Consider the following 8,578-nt stretch of genomic DNA (forward strand, 5'->3'; position numbering starts at 1 on the left):
CCCCCCCCCCCCCAGCCAAAACCCAAAGAAAACAAAAACAAAAACAAAAACAAAACAAAAGAATAACAACAAGAAAATTGGCATTCAAGAAAACTGCTAATTGTCTGTACTTAATGAAGAATTGTTCTAGTTTGATGCAACTTTACAACTTCTGCAAAGGTAAGAAGTTAATGAAACCTTTACAAATCATGAGAGTTAGAAGCGACTGTAATGTTCTAGATTATTGTGGTTACATTTCATCGTATTCAGATTGCCCACAGGTGTATTTGGTATGTTGCATTCATGGTACAAAATGCAACTTTAAGGTTAGTACTATGTCTGTAGTTTTCCTTGTGTATTTGGCTATTTGCTAATATAGATTTGAGCTTGGTTGTGTCAGTCATCATATTTTTACTAAATCCATCAAGCAATGGTCAAAGTTTTCAACACATGATCGAGGGAGGTTTTAGTTACTTAGATTGCTTACAGGTGCATTCAGTATGTTGCATTCATGGTACAAAATGCAACTTTAAGGTTACCTTATTGTCCGTAGTTTTCCTTGTGTATTTGTTAACATAGATGGTTGAGCTTAGTAGTGACGGCTCATCGTATTTATACTAAATCCATCAAGCATTTGATATAAGCTTTCAACACTCGACCTTAAGGGGATCAAGTTACTTTGGTGATCTACCCCCACTGTTACTTCTGCTTGCATCGGCATCCTACCATTAGGAACTAGTATAAACCATCAAATAGAAGATATAATTTAGAATATAAACCTCATATAAATATTTTCTTGTAATGTTATAAAGGCTTAACCCTAGATATAACCAAAAAAAGCTTTAATCTATTGTGAGTTCTAGTGTGTGTGTGTGTATATGTGTGTTATCACACAACACACACCACACACACACACAACCACACATAATATATATATATATATTATATAATTATATATATATATAATATATATATATTATATATATATATCATTTATTAATATAAAAATATTTTCATATCATGACAAGAATCCCTAGGCAATATGAGTGGCTAAAAAGTTTGCGTGGATAACTTTTTACTATCCACTTAGTTGACAAAGTTTGCTCTCTATATATATATATATATTGAGAGAGAGAGATTAATGGGTATCTTTGTCATAGAGGACGATTTCCCTCATGTCGCCTATGTGGTACAAGTTCATCCCATATTCTCATAAAGTAGGCACAAATCTCCACCAACTCACAACTCTCTCTCCGACTTTATGATAGGCGTCAAGGAGGAAATCCCTCCTATGACAATGATACTCATTAATCTTATATATATATATATATATATTGATGTGTGTGTGTTTGTGTGCTGACGCTGCGCGCTATATATATATATATATAATATATTATATATATATATATATATATATATATATATATATATATATATATATATATTATATTATATATACTATTATATATCATATATATATATACACACACTAGGTTTTATGCACGTACAATACACGTGGTTAAATACCATGATTAAATATTTTCAATATATTTTCTTACTAAAATTTATTTCTCAGTTCCACTTCGATTGTTTTTGCTCACTTATATCTTTAAACTTTAGCATTGTGATTATTTATTTTCTTTGATAATTGTTTGAATGTGCTACACTAAATTTAAATTTTCATGATTGATAATTGAATTGCTAGGAAACAAATGTAATCTAAAACTAATTTGAATTCTTATGTTATTTGGACCGACACAAAACAAAGCTTGGTTTGAGAAAATATAATGTTGTAAAAGTGAAAAACACTTAAAAATAGCGTTATAAAAGAAAGATGAATAATTAAAGCCAATAAGCCAAGATGATTAATTAATGTGGTATAGAGCGAAATTAAAGAGAATATGAAGTTTATTGCTAATCATTCATAAACTTCAGAATAAATCATAAACTAAAGATTAATAATAACTCTAGTACACTTTTATATGATAAAATCATCCACATAACCATATAAAAATACTTAAAAGAGTTGATGAGAATCCCTTCTAAATATTCTTGGTTTTACTCAAAAAATTAAGTTATTCTATAAAATTCGAAAAACAAATCTTTTATTCTTTTTGTTTTGTTTTTTTATTAAGTTAAGATCAATCCTTCTTTACATTTATCTTCTTCCTAAGCAATTCTAGAGTTGTGTCTTCATTGTCTACATTGATTGTGACATCAGGTTGGAGTTTAATTTCTTGTGATGTTATTTTTCTATGAGCTCGTTCATCTTCTGTCTTATCGTCTTACTTCACAAATAAGTTAAATGTATTTTCGATATTCAATAAAAAACTTTTAAAAATACAGACTTTTATTATTTTTGTATTTTAATGAGATTAAATGTTAATTTCGTATATATAAATTTTTTACGTTTCTAATTTATTTTTTAAATAATGTTAGGAGTTACCTATTTTTTCTTTGCAATGAATTTTTTCTAGTGTGCATCCAATAAGAGTTTATGTTGCATTAAATAATACTATTTTTTTGCTCTGTTTGTGTCATTTTCCACAAGAATTTAAACTAAATAATTGTATTTTCCATTATCAAATAATCTTAGATTATAATGTTAATATTTAATTTTGATATGTTTATTTCATGAAGAAGGGATATTACTCAACGTTGGTATTACATCATAAGTGATCCTATGATATTTATCATTTGGATATTCTTAGCAACATCGCTATCCACTTTCTTGTTGTAGCCTTTGCAAACTATATTGTAAATGATAGTTATATTTACATTATAGGTCCAATAGCGTGTCTGTATATTAGTATAGTATTTTTAAGTTTAATTGTGTACATTTTAGAGTAGGTCTTGTAAGAACATACCACTTTGAATGTTGTGATGATTACATATATCAATAGTTTAAATTTGTATGGTATTTGTAAAGAGCCTTGATGAATATGCTTTTATTTTGGCAGCTTATTCTGAAAGAGTCATACGTATTAGCTTTAAAGTGTAATATTTTTTCTTTATTGTGTTATATAAATGTTTAGTTGGTTTACTTACCATTCTCTTATTTCTTCAATAAGTTGTATCTTTGGGTTGATATGTATTGTTAACATAATTTACGATGACATGCATATTTCCCACGCAAATTTGAGACATATATAATGTGAATTTTGATAAAAATTTTAGAGGTAAAATATGTTACCTTCATATTTAAAGATTTTGAAACCTGACAGTGTTATTACATGTTTATCTTTAATCGTGCCTTTAAAAATTGATCATTCATTGGTAATCATATCCCCAAATAAAGTTACTTGCAGAGTCATGCCACTATATAGGAAAAAGTATGAAAATTTAATTACAAACGCTTACTAATTTTTTTTGTATCTTTTATGGAGAATGCTTTTTTGATCAGGATAAAGTTGTTCAATATGTTCTTCAAGAGGAACTCAGTTGGTGCTTCTTTGCTAGATATAACTTTTGTTAATGTCAGTTCAAGTGATTTATGAATGTTTTCGAATTTTAGATTTATTTCCTTCACTTCTCCATTTGAAATGAAAATAGCTTGATTTTTTTAAAGGATATCTATGAACTTTCTGATAATTTCTCTATTCATAAACTTGTTACTCCATGTCATCTCCAAATGATCTATGATCACATATCATACTCTTGAGCTATTTGCAAAAAATGCTTCCAGTTTTGACGCATCAAATTCTATGGTGAATTAAATATCATACTCTTGAGCTATTTGCAAAAAATGCTTCCAGTTTTGACGCATCAAATTCTATGGTGAATTAAGCAGATAATTATATAATGAGAAGCTGATTGACAAGCTATTAAAGCTGAGGTAGGCATGTAGTTTGAGGGAGGCATAACGGAGCTCCGAGAGGTGTCCCTTTGGATTCATTAACTCATTGTATTTTTTAATACCCTATAAATATTATTAACATCAAAGATGAATGTTTATACATTGTAATCAATTAATGTTAACTTTTTATATTATAGTCTTTTGTCGGTTTTATATAATTTAGTCTTCAATCAATTATGTTATTAGTAAAATTATATGCAGATCATTAAATTTATATAGCAACATTAATTTTTAATCTATCATATATTTTTTAAATTTTTACTCCTTAACTATCATTAAATTTATATAGCAACATTAATTTTTAATCTATCATATATTTTTTAAATTTTTACTCCTTAACTGAATAGTTTTAATTTATTATAATTGCTATTTTAATCTATCATATATTTTTTAAATTTTTACTCCTTAACTGAATAGTTTTAATTTATTATAATTGCTATATTTTACCAGTATTAACTTAGACTACTTTTAGATACTGAAAAGGGATGATAAACTTTAAATTGATAGTTAAATTTATATATCTTAGTAAAAAGAATATCAAATATTTACTCTTTTCTTTGCCAAATTTTAGCCTTTTTGTGATTTTGAACTTTTGAGGGTGTGTTTTGTAATTTTTAAACTTTGATAGCATTTTTTAAAAATTTTAAATTTTACGTTGGGTGCTTGTAATTTTTATATAATTTTGTGAGTTCAAATGTTAAGATGGTTTTTGCAACTCTGAAATTTAAGATTTTTTTTGCAATTACTAAAACATTGTGTTGTTTTTTGAAAAAAATTAATTTTCAGCAATTTGCTGATAACTTCTAGATTGGATGTTTACCAGTTATAAGTTTTGAAATTTCAGGATATTTTGATATTTTTAACTTTTGATGGAGTTTTTGTACTTTTTGTAACTTTGAGATTTTTTTACAAAATTTAAATTTTCAAGTGGTCTATGTTGTTTGTAAGTTTTAAAATCTCTAAATTTTAAGGTGCGTTTTTATAATTTGAACTTTTGAGATTGTTTCTGCAATTCCAAATTCCTTGGGGGGCTATTGTTAATTTTTAGATTTTATGTTTGTTGTTTTAAGTTTTGAAAAGTCAACATGTTTTGGGTAATTCTAGACTTTTGAAGATATTTTGTGTAATTTTTTTTTAAAAAGTGGGTTTTTTTATAATACTTCATGTATTATAATATGTTATCTATGTAGAATTTCTTAATCTTATTTGTTTATACTGTTGAGCTATGGGTGGTTCATGTGGAGTTAATATAGGATATAATTAGTATTTGGATAGATTAACATTTAAATAAAATATTCAAAATAATATTTCATGTAGTTTGTTAATCTTTTTTTTAATTGTTGAGCTATTGGGTAGTTCATGTGGGATTAGATAAGATACAATTAGAATTAGAATAGATTAAGATTTAAATAAAATATTTAAAATAATGAATGGTAATATTGACTATGGAAAGATTTTTCCCGAACTCGTGCTTTTAAAGGGAATATGATACACACACATACATGTACACACACATACATACATTGATACATATATGTACATACATAAATGTATGTATGTATATGTGCGTGTGTGTACACACACACATATATATGAGAAAAATGGGTATGCTTGGTACCAAGCACAAAAAATTGTGCTTGGTAGTGAGGTGGCATAATCCCTTCCACTCATTCAAATGATTGCATATCCACATGCACTCCTCAACCCATGTGATTATGGTCTCCCATTTGAACGAATGAAGAGGATTGTGCCACCTCACTACCAAGCACAAAAATTGTGCTTGGTACCAAGCATACCCACATACACATACACATACACATACGCATATATAAAATTCCCTACCTATAACCACATCCCATACCACTAGTAAGAATCACAGGCCCACAACCATTGCTTATTGAATATCAAACTCTACAGCATTTTAACACTTTTCTTCTAGATGATAGTTGTTAACTTACCTTCTACATCAGCAGTCCTTGACCAACCACAATATGCAATTCAACTTCTGCTAAGCAATACACAGCATCCAACCTTCAACATAATGTTCTCCTTTATGATCTGAAAAGACTCCAAATGAGCCCATTCAACAAGAAACATTTGCATGCTCCAAAATAAGAATTTAATGCATGATATAGTGATCACAGTTGTCCAGGTGGGACTGTTGATATCTAAGTGAGTATTTAGGTTGAAGCAATGGAGCAGTAGCATTGTACATGTTTCTTATGACAGGTGGATCACCGGGCACAAGCAAATTTATCTGCAAATTGGATAACAAAAAAAAAGTACCTCAACGGCGTTAGGATTCATCAGATTGAAGTCAAGGGACAGAACATTTGAGTGCTTCTCACATTTGGTTGAGCACATTGTCGGCTTTGTGCCTGTGAAGTAAGCATTCTTGGACATAGGTCTTCCATTTGATAGATTATACAGTAGTCCTGTAATGACGAATATTTTTCTCGCGCTTAAGATGTATGTATGTATAAGTGGATTAAGAATCGCTTGGTTTTTTGAATTCTTCTGAGAATGGACACGAGTGGAATAGTATGATGGAGAGGTAGGGTGCCTCTTGATGCCACCACAGACGACCAAGTGTTGCCCAAATCATCTATATATTGTCAATCTCCTTGGTTGTTTTATCTTGGCCGCTTGATGTAATCATGGGGTTACTAAGGATGGAAGACAATATTCCCCAACAAACCAGGCGTGCATCTTAAAATGTACACAATTTCGCAATTCCAAGGGCATGTTATAGACCCAATTCCAAGGATACTGATGTCATCTTCATTCAGGTTCATAGCATTAGAAGATTGTCCCCAGTTGACAAATTGCCATCTTCAAATGTGGCACCCCCATCTAAGGGCTTTTATATATGCAGTGCTAAGGATTCTAATCCTTGATTCTATTTTTCCAAGAGGATTCGTGAACTCCAAATCAACTACCCGTTGCATGCCATCTTTTGACTAAATTCCTTAGGATTCAACCCTAGGAGGGCCTAATCTTTGCATTAGGAAGAGGATGTTAAGATCTCTTTTCTCTGATCCATACGGTCTTTCTTTACTACAAATCACTCTTTGGCCAGAAAGTAATGAGTTGTTCTGAAATGACATTCAAACAAACTAGTTTAGAATGTAATCCAAAGGACATCACTGAAAAGGGCATGGGTAAAATCCCAGGAATATCACTTCAAAAGATATACAAGAATTCTTGTTACAGCCACCAAAAAGAAAGGCCTAAATAAATACTTTAAAAAATGCCGATTTCTGTCGTGAGCTAAGATCATTTAGGAAAGATTCACCTCTAGTCTAAGAGAAAGCTGTGATTGCAGGTACTTACATATAGCAAGTGCTGAAACAAAAAAAAAAATTCCAAATGAACTTCGAACTGAAAAGTTGAATTTCGTAATCATAATCGACAGAGAAATCTATAAAACAATAGGCAAATCTTCACAACTTCTGAGCAACTAAAATTAACAATTTCATGCAGCTTATACATTGCAAGAAGAAACAATATCTGTGGCATCTAGATTATTGGCATTAGTTCACTAGGTGAATCACCTACACAAATTAATTATGGGAAAATATCAGCTATAAAGATTCAACCAAACAATTAACAAAAGGAAAATAAAGCCAAAAATACTTATGCTTTTCAGTAACTCTTTCAACATAGAGAAATGGCAACCAAGTACAACATTATCATTCATTTATGAAAACAGTAAGATATTTAAGAAATGTGAACGTGATGACAGAATTCTTAAAAAAGAAAATAGGCGATAGGCGATATGAATAGGTGAAGGAAAGGAGTCATTCTAACTAGAGATTAGTTTTCTTTTGTAACCATTCTATACGAATGTTGAACAATGTTAATGGCTGAACATTCACAAAGTGTCTCCTCCAAACTTCCGTTGATTCTGTTGTCAGCAATAAATAATTACATTTATTAACCTGATTCAGATAGAATCAACTGATAAATATGCACTGCCAGTACTCGACTGTCCACATATACCGAAATGCAGCAAGACCTTGGTTTCAAAGTCAAGAGTTCATATTGTAGCGAGCTACAGAAACCAGAAGGGAATAACAACACTCTATAATACAACCTGAATCCAAAGTTGTCACTGATGTTTAATTGCCTAGCTAGCTGGAATTTCCAAGATATTCCTTAGGAGAAAATAAGTTTCTCTGGTTACCATGATGGTCGCTTCGCGATGAAAAAACCTCTAACCATTGCTTGGGAGCTGCCGGATGGATGCCATAGAGGTTAATTACAAACCTCCTCTCAGCATTTGCAAGTATAGTCGCAGGAGAAAACTGCTTCTTTACCAAACCATTCTCTTTAAGCCAATTCATGATGTTAAATCGAGGCTTGATCCTATTCTCCAAATCAAAACATAAAAAGGCCGGGAAACTATTGAGATACTGCAGAGTATAACCGAGGTCGTTGAGGAGGTAATCCACCTTCTCACGAATCGATTCCGTGCTCTGATTAAGCAATTTCGGCGTCGCACTCACCATCCTACAAAGAGTACTGTATTCAACCCCCATTTCCAGCAGACAATCAAATCTCTCCTGCAACTGGTCTCTTGTTCCGTTAACTCTCGATACAACCTTAGACGTGATCTTATTCTTCCCAAACCCAATACTAAAAAAGAACTCCAGCTTGTTATCAACCTGTTCTTGCTTCTTCATGTCCTTCATCCGCGCCACGTCTTCTAAAAACTCGACCTCCAATTTCTCAGAACCCGAT

General features: G+C 30.8%; 1 long non-coding RNA gene across 2 annotated transcripts in view; it reads right to left on the reverse strand.

Moving 5' to 3' along the window:
* LOC109839486 overlaps nt 1–7,005 on the reverse strand; it is a 12,326-nt gene extending 5,321 nt beyond the window's left edge. Inside the window, exons 1-2 of one of the 2 annotated variants that reach the window (XR_002246647.1) lie at nt 6,184–7,005; nt 5,794–6,092 (exon numbers count right to left, since the gene is read on the reverse strand). This is a non-coding gene — a long non-coding RNA (uncharacterized LOC109839486). Of the gene's footprint in view, nt 1–5,793; nt 6,093–6,121 lie in introns of both variants that reach the window. The other variant, XR_002246648.1, reaches the window with a different exon arrangement.

This window comes from Asparagus officinalis, chromosome 4, assembly GCF_001876935.1.
Source record: "Asparagus officinalis chromosome 4, Aspof.V1, whole genome shotgun sequence".
NCBI lineage: Eukaryota > Viridiplantae > Streptophyta > Magnoliopsida > Asparagales > Asparagaceae > Asparagus > Asparagus officinalis.